Consider the following 24,171-nt stretch of genomic DNA (forward strand, 5'->3'; position numbering starts at 1 on the left):
GCTTAGATGCATGTCATTTAGAGAAACGGGTGTCGCATAAATGAAAACGGGACGGTACTTTTGTCGGGATTTTCTCAAAAGTTCATGTCGATTTGGTCATAGTTGTACATTTGAACACGTGTATGTCAACTGCGGTGGCAGTCACCCCTTCACTTCATGTTCTCCGTGCAATAAAGGGTCTGTCAAATATATCGCCAGCCAAACGTTCAAGGTCTAGAGGTCAGTCGCTTTCGTGGTCAACCACGTGGTGCCCCAAAGTCAATGCAGTTTCATAGGCCCGGAAGGGGCGGCTTTGGTCGCTAATAGCCGGGCCGTTATTCGATTAGTCCCTTATTGGCCTCGCCCACCAGTCCATTGTTTGGTTATTATTTAGTAACTTTGAATATACATTATTAGACTGGTTACTCTTGGTCTCCGTGACAACGCAGGGTTGATTTCACTGTCATGACATCCGGCAACTGATAGTCCAGTGATTCATTTTAAAATCTACATCAATGAGTCCCAGGACTCGCATATTTTGAAACAATGGGTCCAAACTGAAAACAATGGGTCCCAGATTGTGTCTTTGTAAATTCGTTACAAATAATATACTTAACATGATACACCTTAGCCAGGGTGTCTTTTATGCAATTTTACAGCTAAAAACAGAAATAGGTTTATAGCAAGTAAAATCTTTATTTGTTTTACTTTTAATAACAAACAGTGAAACATATAACATTTTATACAGAGAACTTTTTACATCTTTAACAGTTTGGACTGACTAGACTTTTAATAAATTGGATGACTAGAGTTTATAATTTTTTGGTCCAAATTAGCTCTTTCAAACAGTGTGACAAAATACAATTTCCCCTATGGTCAAAAGGTTTACAACTTCAATATAGATTTAGTGTAACAACACTCCTACTGTACTTCAGGTGTATAGCCTTCTCGCCTTGTTTTTTCTCCAAACAGGGAGAGCTTTTTCCACAAATTCATTCCGGGCAGAATTGCACAACTGCACTCTCATGAGTTTGTCTTGTTTCCCTACAGTAAACCTGTTCATGAATTTGGTCAAGACCTTATTCTGTATAGAAAAACCCGCTCTCACATCCTGCAGTATGAACAGCAGATGTCTGTGTTGTTATATGTACTTACATTCTACGTTACATAGAAATACTAGGAATACTGTACGATCTGTATCATTATTATGTATGTACCGTATAAAAAATAATGCTATTGTATTTCAGAACTTGCACATTTTTATTGTCACTTTAGAAAAACACACCACTGCTCAATTAATCCAGAAAAGAATAATAACATCGCTTTACTATATAAATAATAACTATCTGCGCTCACAACAGACGAAACGCAAACTGTTTTCCGGTCCGCCGTTTATTCTTCATATTTTTAACCACCATGGTTTACAGTCGAGGCTGGCGTTATCGATCATATCTACATTCAGGGATTATTCCTTGTGCTAATATCAGTTGGTAACACGTTTGTAGGTTGTTCCTTGGTCTATGGTTTTTCTACCTAGCCGTATTTGTGCGTATTTTTCCTATTTTTGGTGTTTTACATACACTGAGCACAGGTAAAATCGTGACCTTGACCCTCAACACCCGCCATTTTTGTTTGTTTACATATCGCTAAGCAGGATGTATACAGGTATGTTTGTTACCAGTATTCATAATAGTCTTCTGTCTGAGGTTGTTTCCACAGTCAGAGGCTGACACAGTTCGTCCTTTTATGAGTAAACAGGCTAATAGCTTACGTCCAACAAGAACAGTCGCCTGCGCTAGTCTTTTGAAAAGCATGCGTCGATGCGGCCCTACCCCACCAGTCAAACCATCACGTAACATGTCATTACTCTATTTATGTATTCTACTTATGTCCATGTCTCCTGATATTGAAAAGAACCCCGGACCTCAGTATCCATGTGGTTCCTGTGGCATTGAGGTAAGAGATTATGACCCAGCCCTTGAATGTGACTCCTGTACAAATTGGTTTCACATCAGCTGTCAGGACATCAGTCAATATGATGATCTTGTAGCTCGTGATGCGTCGATCTCCTGGGTTTGCTCGATTTGTGATGCGGTGAATTTTCTACCAACTCATCTTTATCTGTACCAAGTTTGAATGCAATAGCATTGATACTTTATGAGAAAAGTGGACCTAAACGCAAAACTTAACCGTACGCCGACGCAGACGCCGACGCCAAGGTGATGACAATAGCTCATAATTATTTTCAATAAATAGATGAGCTAAAAATGTTATGACCAAGTTTCATGAAGATTGGACATAATATGTGACTTCTACAGCATAAACAAGCCTTTTCTTTAATTTCAGCTAGTGACCTAGTTATTGACCTCACATTATCCAGTTTCGAACTCAACCAAGATATCATTAGGACAAATCTTCGGACCAAGCTTCATGAAGATCAGACAAAGAAATGTGGCCTCTTGATTGTTAACAAGGCAAAATGTTGACGACGGATGACAGACAATCGACAAAAAGTGATCCCAAAAGCTCGCCATGAGCACAATGTAATCAGGTGAGCTAAAACAAGGTGCAGATAGTAATGCGTTTATTTTGTGTGTAATGATCTGTACAAAGTAAGAACAATTTCAATAACAATACTCACTTGTGTTATAAGCATGCATACAACAATACTCACTAGTGTCATAGGCATGCATACAACAATACTCACTAGTGTCATAGGAATGCATACAACAATACTCACTAGTGTCATAGGCATGCATACAACAATACTCACTAGTGTCATAGGCATGCATACAACAATACTCAGTAGTCATAAATAATTAATTTAATTAATCATTTTGGCAAAACAAGATTACTTTTAACATATGCATTGTCCAGATTATGATTATTATTTATTTAAACAAGAGCTGTCACCATAGGATGACATATGCGCGTGAAAAAACACTTTTTCGAAACCTAAACGCGGTTTCGAAACCTAAACGCGGACCCTAAGTTCAAGGTCAAAGGGGTCAAAATTTGTGCAAGTTTGGAAAGGCCTTGTCCATATACACATGCATACCAAATATGAAGGTTACATCTGAAGCGACATTAAAAAAAGGTTTGGTTTTGTTTCAATATTTGATTATTATCTGTAATAATGAAGATAATTTGTTTAACTTATTTGAAAATTTTCTAAGAATATTTCTGAAGTTCTTTCATTTCTTGCAATCATGCATTGCAATAAGGCTTCCATGGCGCCTGTGCTTCCTTGGAATTCTTCCAAAATATCATCACAACAACACAGAAAAATGATTATTTTCCTTTATTTGAAATCCATTGTTATTTAAAACCGATTTCAAATAATATGCCGAAATTGTTGTTTGACAGTTCTGAGATTGTACATAACAAACTTGAGTTATTAAATTCTCTGGATCTGAATTGGACGTAACCGGGGATATCTTCCCTGATTCTTAATATTACAAATATTTCAATCTGCTTCTAAGATAGTTTGAAACGGTACGCCCCGTTCCAATGTAATAACTCAATGTGTGCTAATATGGCACCCGTTTTAATGTCAGGAAATGAAGTTTATTTTACTGGAAACTGAAATATATATATATATATATATATTTATGTGATTTATTTATGTTTATCTTCATAAGTTTTTTGTGTTAATGGAATATAATTATGATTTACCAGAAGCATCATGTTATAAAAACATTAAGAATCATTAGTAGCAAATTATTATCAGTTTACACATGTTAATGCATTTCTTTCTAGTTTTGGTTGGTTAGTTGTCAACTACAACAGGATCTGTAAAGTTCCATTTTTAAACATTTGAGGACTGGGGCCAATTTGGCAATGTTTACATATTTCAAAACTGTCACACTTGTGTAAAAGGGTATTCTTCCAGATCTGCTTCTGACTTCACCTGAAGTAACGCCACTTTCTTTTTCCTCTCGTTGTCCGAATGTACATCCATTTTGTCCAGGTACTGGTTCATTATTTTGTTGAAGCTTTCTGGTCTGTCTGCATACACATGATGACCGGCACCCGGTATCGTCTGAAAATGTTAACAGAATAGAAACTTCAACACATTTTATTGACATTTAAATTATTTGCAGAAATATTCATTCATAGCTTGTCAGGGGTCGACAAAATTGTTTTCAGCAACTTGCCCTGCAGGGCGAGTAGCTAAGAATTTTCACTTGCCCTGCTGAAATATGTACTTGCCCTGCAATCTATTCAAAAACTGCAATAAATCTGAACTAATATGTTTTATTGTGATTTTCTATTGGTTTTCATATAGAACTGTTAACTCACCAGTTTCAATAAAGCTTATAAACTGTTTTAACACACTTTTCACTTGTTTGTTTTTCATTTTGTCCTCATGGCACAATCATTATGATTACACTTTAGGAGCATTTGAGAGTCCGACAGGCATTTTGTTAAACTCAAACAAGCCTCTGTGTGTACACAAGGCAGTTTTCTCTTTGTCATTTTCGTCCATTAAAATTTGCCAATAGCCACTCTTTCAATCTCAAGATGTGATGAATTTAGACGATTTTTTTAGCAGTATGAAAAGACCGTATACCGTACTGTAAAAGAAACATTCACGAAACATACCGGTATCAGCGCGTAACCTGAACAGGACTTATTTTATCGCAGTGTGGAGAAATCAACATCCAGTTAATTTTAAATCACCGATTAAACGTTGTTTTGTTTGGTAAAGATGTGTTAAAACTTGAAATTTAGATCTTTTCGGCAAGAAATGCTACTCGTCCTGCAGGATGAGCGCTGCCGGAATATTCACTCGTCCGGAGCCGATTTCTACTCGTAATTGAAAACGGGCAAGTGGATTTGTCGAACCCTGCTTGTCTCGTCAAAATTATTGATTAAATAATTTAAAAAAATAGTTCAAGGTCATCACAGTGAGATGTGTGGATAAAGTGCTCTGAAAAAAATACATTTAAATACATGTTTGTAGTGACTAAGTCATAATTTTTTTTAGGAACCAGTTAAGTCATGGCGACTCCTCAGTAAACCGCCAGAGCGGTGCGTGCGGTTACGGAGTTGCCGCGTGTGTACGCCGGAAGATCTCGGAGGATGGATCTCTGGGACCTTTTAGGTGTGGCTCTGAAGGGTGGCGACCCTCAAGTTCTCGCCGTTGGGAGCGGTCCCAACGGTGGAAATAAGGTAAGTGTCTGAGCGAGCGTGGGGGCCTAAGGTAATTATCTAGTTAAAGGGTGGGGGTGGGTACCTTTAATAGTTCTCTGTTTTTCTTGTTTTATTTTAGTTGTGTTTCGCTCCATATTTAGTGTCAGTGAAGTGTAAACTTTTTATGTGTCAAACAATTCTGTTGATAGAAACGATGTGTTTGATTAATCAGGCACGTGTCTACTTATTCGATTAGTCCCTTATTGGCCTCGCCCACCAGTCCATTGTTTGGTTATTATTTAGTAACTTTGAATATACATTATTAGACTGGTTACTCTTGGTCTCCGTGACAACGCAGGGTTGATTTCACTGTCATGACATCCGGCAACTGATAGTCCAGTGATTCATTTTAAAATCTACATCAATGAGTCCCAGGACTCGCATATTTTGAAACAATGGGTCCAAACTGAAAACAATGGGTCCCAGATTGTGTCTTTGTAAATTCGTTACAAATAATATACTTAACATGATACACCTTAGCCAGGGGTCTCTTTTATGCAATTTTACAGCTAAAAACAGAAATAGGTTTATAGCAAGTAAAATCTTTATTTGTTTTACTTTTAATAACAAACAGTGAAACATATAACATTTTATACAGAGAACTTTTTACATCTTTAACAGTTTGGACTGACTAGACTTTTAATAAATTGGATGACTAGAGTTTATAATTTTTTGGTCCAAATTAGCTCTTTCAAACAGTGTGACAAAATACAATTTCCCCTATGGTCAAAAGGTTTACAACTTCAATATAGATTTAGTGTAACAACACTCCTACTGTACTTCAGGTGTATAGCCTTCTCGCCTTGTTTTTTCTCCAAACAGGGAGAGCTTTTTCCACAAATTCATTCCGGGCAGAATTGCACAACTGCACTCCCATGAGTTTGTCTTGTTTCCCTACAGTAAACCTGTTCATGAATTTGGTCAAGACCTTATTCTGTATAGAAAAACCCGCTCTCACATCCTGCAGTATGAACAGCAGATGTCTGTGTTGTTATATGTACTTACATTCTACGTTACATAGGACGGAATACTGTACGATCTGTATCATTATTATGTATGTACCGTATAAAAATAATGCTATTTATTTCAGAACTTGCACATTTTTATTGTCACTTTAGAAAAAACAACACTGCTCAATTAATCCAGAAAAGAATAATAACATCGCTTTACTATATAAATAATAACTATCTGCGCTCACAACAGACGAACGCAAACTGTGTTTTCCGCCGTTTATTCTTCATATTTTAACCACATGGTTTACATCGAGGCTGCGTTATCGATCAATATCTACATTCAGGGATTATTCCTTGTGCTAATATCAGTTGGTAACACGTTTGTAGGTTGTTCCTTGGTCTATGGTTTTTCTTACCTAGCCGTATTTGTGCGTATTTTTCCTACTTTTGGTGTTTACATACACTGACACAGGTAAAATCGTGACCTTGACCCTCAACACCCGCCATTTTTGTTTGTTTACATATCGCTAAGCAGGATGTATACAGGTATGTTGTTACCAGTATTCATAATAGTCTTCTGTCTGAGGTTGTTTCCACAGTCAGAGGCTGACACAGTTCGTCCTTTTATGAGTAAACAGGCTAATAGCTTACGTCCAACAAGAACAGTCGCCTGCGCTAGTCTTTTGAAAAGCATGCGTCGATGCGGCCCTACCCCACCAGTCAAACCATCACGTAACATGTCATTACTCTATTTATGTATTCTACTTATGTCCATGTCTCCTGATATTGAAAAGAACCCCGGACCTCAGTATCCATGTGGTTCCTGTGGCATTGAGGTAAGAGATTATGACCCAGCCCTTGAATGTGACTCCTGTACAAATTGGTTTCACATCAGCTGTCAGGACATCAGTCAGACTTCATATGATGATCTTGTAGCTCGTGATGCGTCGATCTCCTGGGTTTGCTCGATTTGTGATGCGGTGAATTTTCTACCAACTCATCTTTATCTGTGGATTTGCAAAATAGCTTTTCCATTCTGAGTGACCTTCACACTGACTTACCCGACCCAAGACGACAAAGTACCGGGACGCCAGCCAAAACAAATCGTAAAGTTCCATACAATAAACAGTATCCAAAACTAAAAGTTATTTTAGTAAATTGTCAATCCATAGTTAATAAAAAGCCTGAATTCATAGCGCTACTCGATCACCACCGACCAGATATTGTTGTAGGAACAGAGTCGTGGCTACATAATGATCACAAAGATAGTGAAATTTTTCCACAATATTTAGTTATTCTTCTTTCAGACAATACAGATCAGGCAAAGGAGGCGGAGTATTTATACTCGTCAAAAGTACCATCATAGCCACCACTTATTACAGACCTAAAGAAGCAGACATCAACAGCGCCTTGGAATTAAGAAAATCTTTAGATCTAGCAAGTAAATTAAAAGGAAATCTTTGGATCCTAGGTGACTTCAATTACCCAAAATTATCATGGAGTACAGATCATGTTCCATCTATTAAACCCAACTGTAATTTTGTTAACCTTTATGATGATTTCATTGATTTACTTTCAGATTTTGGACTGACTCAAATGGTTACTGATATTACAAGAGGCGACAACATTCTTGATCTTTTTCTCACTACAAATCAAACACTAATAAATAATATCTCTTGTCTTCCAGGTATCTCAGATCATCAAATTGTTTCCTTCACAGCCAGTGTTAAACCAAAACAAATGTGTCAAAAACCTAGAACAGTACATTTATATAAGAAAGCAGACTGGGATGGATTCAAAGAGTACATGGAAATTATGTCTAATGATATTTTGTCAAATTACTCAACAGCTCCAGTGGAAGACATCTGGGAGAAATTTTGTAATGCTATTACTAAAGGAATTTCAGATTACGTCCCCACAAAAAGAATAGGTCCAAAAGTATCCCTTCCGTGGATAACACAGCCCATCAAACGCCTAATAAGGAAGAGGGACAAACTCCATAATAAAATGAAGAAAATGAGAAACATCAAAATTAAATCAACACTTTTAAATCTTAAACACCAGATCAAGAAGACCATCAAATTATCATATAATAATTACATTGAATATATTTTAGGTATAAAAGACCAAAATGGAGAACCAGATGAATCCAGCTAAAAATTTAACTCCAAAAAACTTTTCAGTCTTATCAAGAGCGCCAAACAAGATGCATGAGGTATTTCAACATTATATGATAAAATTTCAGATACAACAAAATCTTCAAATACAGACAAAGCCAATATCCTGAACCAGCAATTTCAGTCAGTTTTTAGCCCAATGTCCCCTCTAACTCTATCTCAATCTTGCTTTTCAGCCCTGGAGAACTCTTAATGTTCATTCTTCTTCAAGTCGCAAATACCCAATCATGCCAGAAATCACTATCTCGGTCAACGGTGTTTTGAAGCTCCTTTCCAATCTGAAACCCCACAAAGCTGCAGGTCCAGAAAACATCAGGCCACTTGTCCTTCAAAATCTTCGTCAGCAAATTGCACCTATATTATCTCTTCTTTTTCAGAAATCTATTGACACAGGCATCTTACCAAAGATTTGGACCTCTGCAAATATTGTACCTCTGTTCAAAAAAGGAAATAAAGAAGATCCAGCCAACTATATACCAATATCACTAACATGTATTCTTTGCAAAGTTTTAGAGCATATTGTAGCTTCCAACCTCACAGCACATTTTAATAAACATAACATGGTTTCAGGGAACGTCGATCCTGCGAAACCCAACTTATTCAACTTGTCGATGAACTGGCTCGCAACCTCGCAAATGGTCATCAAACTGATCTTATACTTCTAGACTTCAGCAAAGCTTTCGACAAAGTCAGCCACCTTAAATTACTTTTTAAATTACAGCAACATGGAGTGAACAAATCTACAATTTCCTGGATTAAGTCTTTTCTCATAGGCAGATCGCAAACAGTTGTTCTGGAAGGAGAATGCTCATCAGAAGTCCCTGTAACATCGGGCGTGCCACAAGGCTCAGTACTTGGTCCCTTACTCTTTCTTTTATACATAAATGACCTTCCTTACTCTATCTCTTCTCAAGTTCGTTTGTTTGCAGATGACACTGCTGTATACTTGGCTATTAACAACTTGCAAGACTGTGCCTCTCTTCAAAATGATTTAGACAAATTAGTACATTGAGAAAACTTGTGGGACATGGAGTTTAACCCTAGCAAATGTGTAGTCTTTGTTATTTCTAAGAAAAAACATAAATTCATCTTCAATTACAGGCTACATGGACAAATCCTTGAAGTCGTAGACAGAGCTTAATATTTAGGTGTTTCCATTTCAGATGATCTTTCTTGAAACAAACATATTACCAACATTGCAACGAATGCTAATAAATCTCTTGGTTTCATCCGCAGGAATATACAGACTAAAAATGAAAACATCAGAGAAGTAGCCTATAAGACCTTAGTTAGACCCCAGTTAGAATATGCGTCCTCTGTCTGGAGTCCACATACCAAACAAAATAGTGACAAAATAGAAAAAGTACAACTTAGAGCAGTCCGCTGGGTGAAAAACGACTTCTCATTCTACAGCAGTGTTACCGGTATGCAGACTGAACTTGGCTGGCAGACTTTGAAGGACCGACGTGACCTCTCCCGACTGACCCTTTTTTACAAAATTGTGTATGGCTTGGTAGCCATTTCGCCGCCATCATATCTTGAGAGGCCTATGAGGATGACTCGTCATATGCACCCACTCTCATTCAGACAAGTCCATACATCAGCCAACTACTTTAAATATTCCTTCTTTCCTTACACCATAGTTCTTTGGAACGGCCTACCGGCCTCAGTTGTACAGCAGGCAGACCTAGGGGTTCAAGCGTTGCCTTAGCCCCACTCTACTCCCCAGTCGTCCCTGAATGCACAAAACAGTGTTAAACAACTTTTAACCTATAAATATGTTTCTTCTTGTTTAACACTATTACACTTTTATCTTCACCTCACTTTCATGCTTTGAAGTCTCCCTTTCAATGCTTTTAAACCTTTTATTCTTGCACTGACACGCGCACCTGCCAATAGTACCCGCAAGGGGGTTCCGGCAGTATTGAAAGATAGATAGATAGCGAGTTTAAATTGTTGAGGATCAATTTTTAAAAACCTTTTTCGGTCGCATTTTCTTTGTTTATCATCCGGGACAGCCAATTAATCGTCCAACAAACTTTTAATAAAACGCCGTAACTGATTTGATAATTGATATATTTCAACCAATCAAAATACGCGTACTACATTCCCAATGTAGTAATGTGACTTCCGTTCTACTTCTTCAAAACGGTGTTGACATGTGTTTTGCTTATATCCACGAATCGTACTCGGTATCATGTACAACTTTGACGATTTTGAAAATCGGAGTTTTTAAACAATGCGTCCCGAAAACGCACATGTTTGAGAATGATGCGTCCCCAGAAAAAAACGTGCGTCTGGAACGCACGGCAAAATGAATCACTGTCAGATACCTTTTTTTCATTTTTCTGTTCATGTTTCCCTGAGTGGGAGATGTTTGGATTGGTATTGCCACCCGTAAATATATAGAAAAAAACACAATATAATTGTTGTAGTGTTGTTGTTTAATAGTAGAAATGCAAGCATTGACATTCTCAAGGTTATTTCGTACTTGTACTGACCGTGTGTTTTCACGCGAGTGTAATACGCCTGATGTCGTAATGGGTACACGTCGCTTCGCTGAATATTTGGGGGAAGTTGGCGGCAGGGCGAGGCATTTAGATTACTCTTATCAGATCCAGCTGTGAGCTCTTTCAGTCCACTTTTATTTATATTTCTCTGAATAACCACTCAAGGACATGTCATAATTGTATATTATGCCATTAAAAGATGTAAATTGTTGCATGTCAGGAACTGTGGGGAACTATTGCATGTCAGGAACCGTGGGAAACTGTTGCATGTCACCCAACGTGGTGGTAATTATTATTTAGATAAGTTTTTTAGTGAAATTTTAGCGTTTAACTGTTCACAGCTGATCCTGTCCATGGCTAAAGCTTTGTGGATTTACTGGCTGGGCGAGCCCATTAATCTCCGGGTTGTTTAAGGGTCCTTGGGCCGGTTGTATCTTTCAGTTCTCGGCATGAGACTGTGAACGGCAATATAAATCAATACTTAAATGTTAGCATTCTATTTTCATTTTATTACAGACCAGGGATCACTGACATTTTATGGAGGGTATTACACTTTAATTGGGATATGCATGCATATTAAAATACTCTTGGTGGTCGTACGAAAACCGACCAATGGGTTAAATTAGTTGTGGTCTATCTAGGGTTAAGTCCCCCATTCTGCCCACGTTGTGGCGTGCCTGTAGTTTTGAAACAATTAAGTTGTCCCAACTTTGGGGAGTCTGGGCAAGGTCATATATCCGCTAGGTCCCTGCGTCTAGGCGTACATCGCGAAGGCGCCCTCCTTGCTTACGAAAGGGGCATTGGGGTCCGAGAGATAGTCAATATACTTCCTCGGGTGCGACGGGACGTCTGTGGCGGACTGACTATGACATTCGGTGGGACGATTCCTTTGTGAGTAGGGGGGCGGGTCGTCCCAAAAAGAGAAAAGTGAGGGGAGTGTAGTGCCAGTAACATCCGGTGCCACGCCCTGCAGAGTGGTACCCGGCTTGCGTCGTTCATGTAACGGGACCATGCTGCATGATGTGGAGCCAATCAAATGGACGCAGATGCCTGATGGGATGAACATGCTCTCTTGCTACCCGGTCCGCGGACGTGTGCAGACGTGTTCCCTGAGGTAAGTATTGCCAGGAGGATAGATGCCCAGATGTAAGTATTTTCAGGAGGATACGTGTATAAGCCTGTGACGGTAGGTATTAGACTGTGCATTAGCCTGTGACTTAGTGTCTTGCCCTGGTAAGCTGTGCGTGGGGTAGGTATTCCCAGGAGGACCGGTGGTGTGCAGCCGACGACGACAGCAGACAAGTATTTCCCTTGAAGTGTGTACTGCCGAGGACGACGTCTGCCATCCTGACAAGGTTTAAAGTCGATGCTCATGTGAGTGTATTAGTCAAGTGTCGTTGTTAGTAGTTGCAGTAATTGCAGGCAAAACCCACTGAAGAGCTAACCTAAATAAACACCACAGCATCGTCTCCTTCCTCCTGAAAATCTGAACAGTAATCACTCTTGTCATCTTTACAGTATTGATAATTGATTTGTTGAGTTTCTGCGTCAAAGTCTACGACATTATCAGTAGTGCGTTCAGTTACAGCGAACGTTCGCCATTGATGGTTCGTTTCCGATTCGGTCTTATTGAACGATAAGTTCGGCGCGAACGTTTCAAGATGGCGGCTCCCAGAAAATTGATTGCGATTTTGATGACGGAAATCGCTAATAACACAGAAAGTACTTAACTAACAGATATTTCAAAAATAATAAAACCTATAATAATTTGATTATAATTATAAGTGGTGTGGATGCGATAGTGTTATTTTTCATTAGCGATCGAAATATAGTGTAAGAGGTGCATTGAATCAGTTATAAAACAAAGCCCTAAAATAGCGCAATACATTACAATCTTCAAATGTAGTTGTAATTTTCTTTTACATTGAATGAATTTTCGTTTCGTTTACATTTAATGAAAATATGAATAAATTATACTGTAGCATTCAAATGGAAAAAAAAACACCTGCATATTTTGCGAATTGAACTGTCTTTGAATGCACATCTATATTGAAAACTCTTTTGTAGTGATAATGAGCGATACAAATCTGGCATTTTATTATACCATAAATCTATACATTTATTTTACCCAAGTATTTTATATCCGTATTATGATCAAACGCGATTGCTTGTTTTCACGATGATGTTTCGAACACTGCAAAAACGCACGATCTTTACACGTTATTACATCGGAGTTTACATTTGCGGGTACCCGTTTAATACGATAATTGTGTAGCAGTAAATTTCTACAATATTTTAAATGTATTTTCATTATAAAACACTTAAGTGTTATGTTTAAACTGGTTAATATATATACTTAATAGTTCCTGTTAATCCATTTCGGACAAATGTACGCCTATTTTTTAAATATGTTCAAATGTTTTATTAAAGCAACTGTTAAGTTTTTGGCTTAATATGCCAAGAGATGACAAGGAGGTATCATAAATTGTGTTTAATGACCAGACACATGTGGTTAATGACCCCATACTGAGTCATACAAATATAGGTCCCTGGGTTTATGACACCCTGTTTTAGTAGTCTGGACAGTATCCGATCATAACGAGATAATCGGTTTGTGATGAACAAAGGGGCAATTAAACAATGGGTGGTTAAAAATGCTGAAATAAGGAGTGACAAAATTGTTGTGAACAATTAAATAAAAACATTTACATGTATCAAGAGGATTTAGTTAATCTGTAACAAGGTAAGTTTTTACGGACATAAAGGTTCAAATAGTTTCTTTATGTTGATTACATAAAATCAATCAATTTTTTGTTTGTTTTCGTCCTTATTTGTGTTCATTCATTGGATTCTATTTAGTCTGAAAGAATTTCAATTTCTGAGTATTTTGTTGTTCTTAAAAAGGGTCGCGAATATGATTGAAATCTTATCACGATACGGATCATCAAACGCAAACAATAGCAGAATGGCCGCAGTGTTGACGGCCAAAATTTGAGGATGCGCATACGTGATGTCATTATCGGAATCCCCAAAACCTCCTATACACTTTGTTTATTGTTCAATTCATTTTTGTACTACAAAAAAAGGAAACAATATCGAAGTTACACTGAACAAATACAACATATTTATTTGTCCGCCATCTTGGTTTCGCTAGCGAACTATAGCGAACTACCTCCCAAGAGGGTTCGATTCGGTTCGCGAACGTTCGCGGCGAACCGAGCGTTCAGTAGCGAACGTTCGCGAACTATAGCGAACGTTCGCTGTAACTGAACGCACTACAGGTTCAGCAGTCTCATGCTCATCTGAGGTACCTTCAATTAAAAGATTATCAATCACTTGGGTGTCGACGAATTTGTTTTGCCAATATTCTCAATATAATAGTATCAGTACCAGGTAATACTTTGGTAAGAAACCTCAGCATATCAGGCAAATCTCACAATAAAATTAGTTGTGAAATAATCTTTTGGAAAGAAGACAACAATATTTTGAAAACGAAATCACCTGAAAACAATTATACGTCAACGTTATTTTCGCTTCGCAATTCTGTTTTCATTGAAGACAATTGACCTCTAACATATGCGAGCACCTTGCTGCATGGTCCCGGCTCTCGCATTTTGCGAATTAACGTGCACTAGTACTTTATAAATATCCGTTAGGAAATTTCCAGACGCTGTCACGGAATATACCGACTTGCAACAGTTTGTATTTCAGGTACATCGGAACACACTCGGCAAATTCCGTCTCTACGTTCAGAATATTTTACGAATATAGTATGGCGTGATCAGAGTTATTTCGGTAAATAACGCGTATAACCGAACATGTGCGAGTTATTCTTATTGGGGACACAAATAGATCGAAAACATTAAAACGACACTGGTATTAAGGTAGCGCACCTCTAATGGGCACATATCCAAATATAATTTAATTAATTATTTCCCTAATCAGCATCATTTCACTGAACTACATGCAAATTTGTAGGTAGGCTTTCCATGCTTTAAAAAAAATATACCGATTTTTTCAAAACCACCCTCACGCTCGGCTTTGAGCATTTTATTTTCAACCCTGGGGTATATAAAAGTTAAATAATTCATTCAAATTTCCAAATATGGGCATGTAGTTGGTGTGTACAGATGCAGTAAAGGTGTTTTAAGTTTAAACAAGATGAAATAAGTATTCTTTTACAGACATTTATTTTTTACAAATTTTTATCTATGGAATAGTGCCATGAAATGTAAGTGATTTCAGCCAAGTAAAAATTGGGTCGGTTAAAAACAAAGTGTCATAAAATTTAAAATAGTATCATTTAAGTTTTAGTTTAAACTTAATTTTTTATAGAAACACTATATACAGCAAAAATACCAAGAAATAGACAGATTTACCGTTTACTTTTTGAAAGAAAAATATAAATGCAACATGCATCATTCGTATTTTCAGCAGTAAATTACCCAATTTAGCCATAACGTTGCTTTAATTTTAAAAATTGAAGGATGTGTATACAATTTTCAACATATTTAACAATAAACATAGCTTATATGCTATATTAAATCAAATTACGTTAGAAAAGAAATAAAACGCGTCGCAAAAAGAATGCGGTGTCGGCAGGATTCGAACCTGCGCGGGAAGATCCCAAAAGATATCAAGTCCATCGCCTTAACCACTCGGCCATGACAACTTCACAACCGTGCAACCTTAAATGAGATATCCATAAGTAAACAGGTAAAAAGGCTAGTCGATCTTTGAAGAAATCGCGAACTCGTATTTTTCAGATAATAATCGGATCAAAGTCAATATTTATAGTGAAAATAATGTATTCTAAATGAATTAGGTAAACACATATCAAAATTCGAAGTTTGAAAAAAATAAAATGCATCTCTCGGAAATAACCGATCATTGAAGATCGGCATTGATCGTAAAATAAATCGCGGGAAATCATTAGAGGTGCGCTACCTTAAAGGGGCCTTTTTACAGATTTTGGCATGTTTTGAAGTTTGTCATTAAATGCTTTATATTGATAAATGTAAACATGAAATTTTAAAAGCTCCAGTAAAAGATCAAAAATAACATTTAAACAAGGGCTGTTTGTAAAACATGCATGCCCCCCTATATGGGCTATAAGTTGTAGTAGCAGCCATTTAGTGAATACGTTCTTTGTCACTGTGAATGGTGAACAATTCAAATTGATTTAAATCGGCTGCAATCTTTAATCTTTTATCAGATGTAATTGTTTATTTAAGCCGCTAAGATATTTTGTTTTCACACCAGTAATATTCCAATTTATCCTGTCACATGCCTTTAAATCAGCCCGATAACCAGGTAACCTTATATCCCTAAAGGTATTAGGCTAGATGACCACGTGACCTCGAATATCCGTTAGTTGCTATCCGCGCATGCGCATGCATTTACTATTAATAAAATATACTTTTTTTCTATTAATAAAATACCAAATACATGTAAAAAACATTATTATTTAAACAGCATAATTTCGTCTTTGTGTATTGAATTAATTAGGAGTAACTCGATTTCTGTGTGTTTTAACAAGATGGAAGCTAGCCTAAGCGCTTTGCCTGACGTGACGTCACAATGTTTTTTTTCGCGCATGCTGTTTACCATATTACATATTTAAACACAAAATACTCGAAAACTAGATATTTTAGAAACATTTCAACGAATGTTGTAAATGTGACAGGATAAATAGAATAATAGGTTGGTGACGTAGATGGAGAATGGTTATCTGGCTCGTCGGAGGATCTTATCGGGTTCGCCGATAAATTCCTCGAACTTGCCAGATAACCATTCTCCATCCACGTCACCAACCTATTATTTTCTATGTCTCGATGACCGGTTCTGACCGGTGTTAATGCCGACTGCGTATCAATCTTTCAGGTCAATAACACGGCGATGTATTAATGCACAGTCTACAGCTGAAAGAGTTTAATCTGGGATGGCATGTCAGGAAAAAAAATCAATACCGATAATCCGCATTGTTCAATAATTAAATAACGATTAATAACACTTATCATTTATGGATTTTCATGAAATAAAAACCATAATAAAGAAAATTTTATTCTCTTTAATCTGATATATAAATTATTATTATAAACTTAGTGAAAAACAATTAATTATGCTGTTAAAGGTTTTTCTATTATTTGACCTATTGACCTAGTTTTTGACCCCAGATGACCCATATACAATTCCAACCCAGATTTCATCAAGAAAAACATTCTGACCAAATTTCATAAATATTGGATAAAAAATGTGACCTCTATTGTCTACACAAGGTTTTTCTATTATTTGACATAGTGACCTAGTTTTTGACCCCAGATGACCCAAATACAATCCCAACCCAGATTTCATCAAGAAAAACATTCTGACCAAATTTCATAAAGATTGGATGAAAAATGTGACCTCTACTGTCTACACAAACAAATTGTTGACGGACACACGCACGCACACACGGACGCCGGACATCACACGGTCACATAAGCTCACAATGTCACTTCGTGACGGGTGAGCTAAAAATAAAATAAAAATAAATATTTGTGTTTTTTAACCATGTTTAACAACATTTTTTTTTGGGGGGGGGGAGGGTTGGGGGGTATAGTGTAAGGGTGTGGTGGTGATTTATTAGATGATTAACAAGATGCGTTTGTGAAACACAATGTCCCCCTATATGACGTTTGACCTTGAAGGATGACCTTGACCTTCACCACTCAAAATGTGCAGCTCCATGAGATACACATGCATTTGAAATATAAAATTGCTAGCTTCAATATTGAAGAAGTGACATGACATGAGCAATTTTGACGCATATATTTGACCTTGAAGGATGACCTTGACCTTTCACCACTCAAAATGTGCAGCTCCATTAGATACACATGCATGCCAAATATCAAGTTGCTATCTTCAATATTGCAAAAGTATTCATAAAATTAGCGATTTGGGCGACATATATTTGACCTCTGACCTTGAAGGATGACCTTGACCTTTCACCACTCAAATTGTGCAGCTCCATGAGATACACATGCATGCCAAATATCAAGTTGCTATCTTCAATATTTCAAAAGTATTCATAAAATAAGCGATTTGGGCCACATATATTTGACCTCTGACCTTGAAGGATGACCTTGACCTTTCACCACTCAAAATGTGCAGCTCCCTGAGATACACATGCATGCCAAATATCAAGTTGCTATCTTCAATATTGCAAAAGTATTTATAAAATGAGCGATTTTGGCCACATATATTTGACCTCTGACCTTGAAGGATGACCTTGACCTTGACCTTTCACCACTCAAAATGTGCAGCTCCATGAGATACACATGCATGCCAAATATCAAGTTGCTATATTCAATATAGCAAAAGTTATTGCAAAATGTTAAAGTTGGCGCAAACCAACCAACCAACAGACCAACCAACAGACCAACAGAAAGGGCAAAGACAATATATCCCCCACTACTATAGAGGGGGACATAAAAAAAATTAGGGGGAATCAGGGGGGGGCGTGGGGGATGGTTTGGGTGGAGTCTATTGTGGTATGTTAGGTAAGAGTTGTTTTGTCAAAGTATCAATCAAATCTAATCATAAATAAAGAAGTTATGGCTATTTTAGCAAAATTTAATAATTTGACCTTGTGAGTCAAGGTCATTCAAAGGTCAAGGTAAAATTTAACTTGCCAGGTACAGAACCAACCCTCATGATAGCATGAAAGTATTTGAAGTTTGAAAGCAATAGCCTTGATACTTTAGAAGTAAAGTGGATCTAAACACAAAATTTAACCATATATTCAAAGTTACTAAGTCAAAAAAGGGCCATAATTCCGTAAAAATGACAACCAGGGTTATGAAACTTGTCCTTTACTGTCCCCTTATGATAGTTTGCGAGTGTTCCAAGTATGAAAGCAATATCTATGATACTTTAGGGGTAAAGTGGACCAAAACACAAAACTTAACCAAATTTTCAATTTTCTTAGTATAAAGGGCCCATAATTCCTTCAAAGTCCCAGTCAGAGTTACATAACTTTGCCTGCACAGTCCCCTTATGATAGTTAGTAAGTGTTGCAAGTATGAAACCAATAGCTTTGATACTTTAGGAATAAAGTGGACCTAAACACAAAACTTAACCAAATTTTCAATTTTCTAAGTATAAAAAGGGCACATAATTCTGTCAAAATGCCAGTCAGAGTTACATTACTTTGCCTGCACAGTCCCCTTATGATAGTTAGTAAGTGTTGCAAGTATGAAAGCAATAGCTTTGATACTTAAGGAATAAAATTGACCTAAACACAAAACTTAACCAAAATTTTAAATTTTCTAAGTATAAAAAGGGCACATAATTCTGTCAAAATGCACGCCAGAGTTATCTAACTTTGCCTGCTCAGTCCCCTCATGATAGTAAGTAAGTGTACCAAGTTTGAATGCAATAGCATTGATACTTTATGAGAAAAGTGGACCTAAACGCAAAACTTAACCGTACGCCGACGCAGACGCCGACGCCAAGGTGATGACAATAGCTCATAATTATTTTCAATAAATAGATGAGCTAAAAATGTTATGACCAAGTTTCATGAAGATTGGACATAATATGTGACTTCTACAGCATAAACAAGCCTTTTCTTTAATTTCAGCTAGTGACCTAGTTATTGACCTCACATTATCCAGTTTCGAACTCAACCAAGATATCATTAGGACAAATCTTCGGACCAAGCTTCATGAAGATCAGACAAAGAAATGTGGCCTCTTGATTGTTAACAAGGCAAAATGTTGACGACGGATGACAGACAATCGACAAAAAGTGATCCCAAAAGCTCGCCATGAGCACAATGTAATCAGGTGAGCTAAAACAAGGTGCAGATAGTAATGCGTTTATTTTGTGTGTAATGATCTGTACAAAGTAAGAACAATTTCAATAACAATACTCACTTGTGTTATAAGCATGCATACAACAATACTCACTAGTGTCATAGGCATGCATACAACAATACTCACTAGTGTCATAGGAATGCATACAACAATACTCACTAGTGTCATAGGCATGCATACAACAATACTCACTAGTGTCATAGGCATGCATACAACAATACTCAGTAGTCATAAATAATTAATTTAATTAATCATTTTGGCAAAACAAGATTACTTTTAACATATGCATTGTCCAGATTATGATTATTATTTATTTAAACAAGAGCTGTCACCATAGGATGACATATGCGCGTAAAAAACACTTTTTCGAAACCTAAACGCGGTTTCGAAACCTAAACGCGGACCCTAAGTTCAAGGTCAAAGGGGTCAAAATTTGTGCAAGTTTGGAAAGGCCTTGTCCATATACACATGCATACCAAATATGAAGGTTACATCTGAAGCGACATTAAAAAAAGGTTTGGTTTTGTTTCAATATTTGATAATTATCTGTAATAATGAAGATAATTTGTTAAAATTATTTGAAAATTTTCTTAGAATATTTCTGAAGTTCTTTCATTTCTTGCAATCATGTGTGAGTGAGTATGCATTGCAATAAGGCTTCCATGGCGCCTGTGCTTCCTTGGAATTCTTCCAAAATATCATCACAACAACACAGAAAAATGATTATTTTCCTTTATTTGAAATCCATTGTTATTTAAAACCGATTTCAAATAATATGCCGAAATTGTTGTTTGACAGTTCTGAGATTGTACATAACAAACTTGAGTTATTAAATTCTCTGGATCTGAATTGGACGTAACCGGGGATATCTTCCCTGATTCTTAATATTACAAATATTTCAATCTGCTTCTAAGATAGTTTGAAACGGTACGCCCCGTTCCAATGTAATAACTCAATGTGTGCTAATATGGCACCCGTTTTAATGTCAGGAAATGAAGTTTATTTTACTGGAAACTGAAATATATATTTATGTGATTTATTTATGTTTATCTTCATAAGTTTTTTGTGTTAATGGAATATAATTATGATTTACCAGAAGCATCATGTTATAAAAACATTAAGAATCATTAGTAGCAAATTATTATCAGTTTACACATGTTAATGCATTTCTTTCTAGTTTTGGTTGGTTAGTTGTCAACTACAACAGGATCTGTAAAGTTCCATTTTTAAACATTTGAGGACTGGGGCCAATTTGGCAATGTTTACATATTTCAAAACTGTCACACTTGTGTAAAAGGGTATTCTTCCAGATCTGCTTCTGACTTCACCTGAAGTAACGCCACTTTCTTTTTCCTCTCGTTGTCCGAATGTACATCCATTTTGTCCAGGTACTGGTTCATTATTTTGTTGAAGCTTTCTGGTCTGTCTGCATACACATGATGACCGGCACCCGGTATCGTCTGAAAATGTTAACAGAATAGAAACTTCAACACATTTTATTGACATTTAAATTATTTGCAGAAATATTCATTCATAGCTTGTCAGGGGTCGACAAAATTGTTTTCAGCAACTTGCCCTGCAGGGCGAGTAGCTAAGAATTTTCACTTGCCCTGCTGAAATATGTACTTGCCCTGCAATTTATTCAAAAACTGCAATAAATCTGAACTTATATGTTTTATTGTGATTTTCTATTGGTTTTCATATAGAACTGTTAACTCACCAGTTTCAATAAAGCTTATAAACTGTTTTAACACACTTTTCACTTGTTTGTTTTTCATTTTGTCCTCATGGCACAATCATTATGATTACACTTTAGGAGCATTTGAGAGTCCGACAGGCATTTTGTTAAACTCAAACAAGCCTCTGTGTGTACACAAGGCAGTTTTCTCTTTGTCATTTTCGTCCATTAAAATTTGCCAATAGCCACTCTTTCAATCTCAAGATGTGATGAATTTAGACGATTTTTTTAGCAGTATGAAAAGACCGTATACCGTACTGTAAAAGAAACATTCACGAAACATACCGGTATCAGCGCGTAACCTGAACAGGACTTATTTTATCGCAGTGTGGAGAAATCAACATCCAGTTAATTTTAAATCACCGATTAAACGTTGTTTTGTTTGGTAAAGATGTGTTAAAACTTGAAATTTAGATCTTTTCGGCAAGAAATGCTACTCGTCCTGCAGGATGAGCGCTGCCGGAATATTCACTCGTCCGGAGCCGATTTCTACTCGTAATTGAAAACGGGCAAGTGGATTTGTCGAACCCTGCTTGTCTCGTCAAAATTATTGATTAAATAATTTAAAAAAAAATGAAATAGTTCAAGGTCATCACAGTGAGATGTGTGGATAAAGTGCTCTGAAAAAAATACATTTAAATACATGTTTGTAGTGACTAAGTCATAATTTTTTTTAGGAACCAGTTAAGTCATGGCGACTCCTCAGTAAACCGCCAGAGCGGTGCGTGCGGTTACGGAGTTGCCGCGTGTGTACGCCGGAAGATCTCGGAGGATGGATCTCTGGGACCTTTTAGGTGTGGCTCTGAAGGGTGGCGACCCTCAAGTTCTCGCCGTTGGGAGCGGTCCCAACGGTGGAAATAAGGTAAGTGTCTGAGCGAGCGTGGGGGCCTAAGGTAATTATCTAGTTAAAGGGTGGGGGTGGGTACCTTTAATAGTTCTCTGTTTTTCTTGTTTTATTTTAGTTGTGTTTCGCTCCATATTTAGTGTCAGTGAAGTGTAAACTTTTTATGTGTCAAACAATTCTGTTGATAGAAACGATGTGTTTGATTAATCAGGCACGTGTCTACTTATTCGATTAGTCCCTTATTGGCCTCGCCCACCAGTCCATTGTTTGGTTATTATTTAGTAACTTTGAATATACATTATTAGACTGGTTACTCTTGGTCTCCGTGACAACGCAGGGTTGATTTCACTGTCATGACATCCGGCAACTGATAGTCCAGTGATTCATTTTAAAATCTACATCAATGAGTCCCAGGACTCGCATATTTTGAAACAATGGGTCCAAACTGAAAACAATGGGTCCCAGATTGTGTCTTTGTAAATTCGTTACAAATAATATACTTAACATGATACACCTTAGCCAGGGTCTCTTTTATGCAATTTTACAGCTAAAAACAGAAATAGGTTTATAGCAAGTAAAATCTTTATTTGTTTTACTTTTAATAACAAACAGTGAAACATATAACATTTTATACAGAGAACTTTTTACATCTTTAACAGTTTGGACTGACTAGACTTTTAATAAATTGGATGACTAGAGTTTATAATTTTTTGGTCCAAATTAGCTCTTTCAAACAGTGTGACAAAATACAATTTCCCCTATGGTCAAAAGGTTTACAACTTCAATATAGATTTAGTGTAACAACACTCCTACTGTACTTCAGGTGTATAGCCTTCTCGCCTTGTTTTTTCTCCAAACAGGGAGAGCTTTTTCCACAAATTCATTCCGGGCAGAATTGCACAACTGCACTCCCATGAGTTTGTCTTGTTTCCCTACAGTAAACCTGTTCATGAATTTGGTCAAGACCTTATTCTGTATAGAAAAACCCGCTCTCACATCCTGCAGTATGAACAGCAGATGTCTGTGTTGTTATATGTACTTACATTCTACGTTACATAGGACGGAATACTGTACGATCTGTATCATTATTATGTATGTACCGTATAAAAATAATGCTATTTATTTCAGAACTTGCACATTTTTATTGTCACTTTAGAAAAAACAACACTGCTCAATTAATCCAGAAAAGAATAATAACATCGCTTTACTATATAAATAATAACTATCTGCGCTCACAACAGACGAACGCAAACTGTGTTTTCCGCCGTTTATTCTTCATATTTTAACCACATGGTTTACATCGAGGCTGCGTTATCGATCAATATCTACATTCAGGGATTATTCCTTGTGCTAATATCAGTTGGTAACACGTTTGTAGGTTGTTCCTTGGTCTATGGTTTTTCTTACCTAGCCGTATTTGTGCGTATTTTTCCTACTTTTGGTGTTTACATACACTGACACAGGTAAAATCGTGACCTTGACCCTCAACACCCGCCATTTTTGTTTGTTTACATATCGCTAAGCAGGATGTATACAGGTATGTTGTTACCAGTATTCATAATAGTCTTCTGTCTGAGGTTGTTTCCACAGTCAGAGGCTGACACAGTTCGTCCTTTTATGAGTAAACAGGCTAATAGCTTACGTCCAACAAGAACAGTCGCCTGCGCTAGTCTTTTGAAAAGCATGCGTCGATGCGGCCCTACCCCACCAGTCAAACCATCACGTAACATGTCATTACTCTATTTATGTATTCTACTTATGTCCATGTCTCCTGATATTGAAAAGAACCCCGGACCTCAGTATCCATGTGGTTCCTGTGGCATTGAGGTAAGAGATTATGACCCAGCCCTTGAATGTGACTCCTGTACAAATTGGTTTCACATCAGCTGTCAGGACATCAGTCAGACTTCATATGA

The 24,171-nt window shown here is 37.0% G+C and overlaps 1 long non-coding RNA gene across 2 annotated transcripts; it reads right to left on the reverse strand.

Annotated features, from left to right (window-relative positions):
• Positions 1-655: 655 nt before the first annotated feature.
• Positions 656-23,578, reverse strand: LOC127844015 (uncharacterized). 2 transcript variants are annotated; one of them, XR_008032511.1, is made up of 2 exons: positions 23,199-23,578; positions 656-1,034 (listed from the first exon to the last, which is right to left on the reverse strand). It is a non-coding gene; the product is annotated as an uncharacterized LOC127844015 (long non-coding RNA). The 2 variants fall into 2 exon arrangements; XR_008032510.1 differs by lacking the exon at positions 23,199-23,578 and adding an exon at positions 6,081-6,460.
• Positions 23,579-24,171: the final 593 nt, after the last annotated feature.

This window comes from Dreissena polymorpha, chromosome 9, assembly GCF_020536995.1.
Source record: "Dreissena polymorpha isolate Duluth1 chromosome 9, UMN_Dpol_1.0, whole genome shotgun sequence".
NCBI lineage: Eukaryota > Metazoa > Mollusca > Bivalvia > Myida > Dreissenidae > Dreissena > Dreissena polymorpha.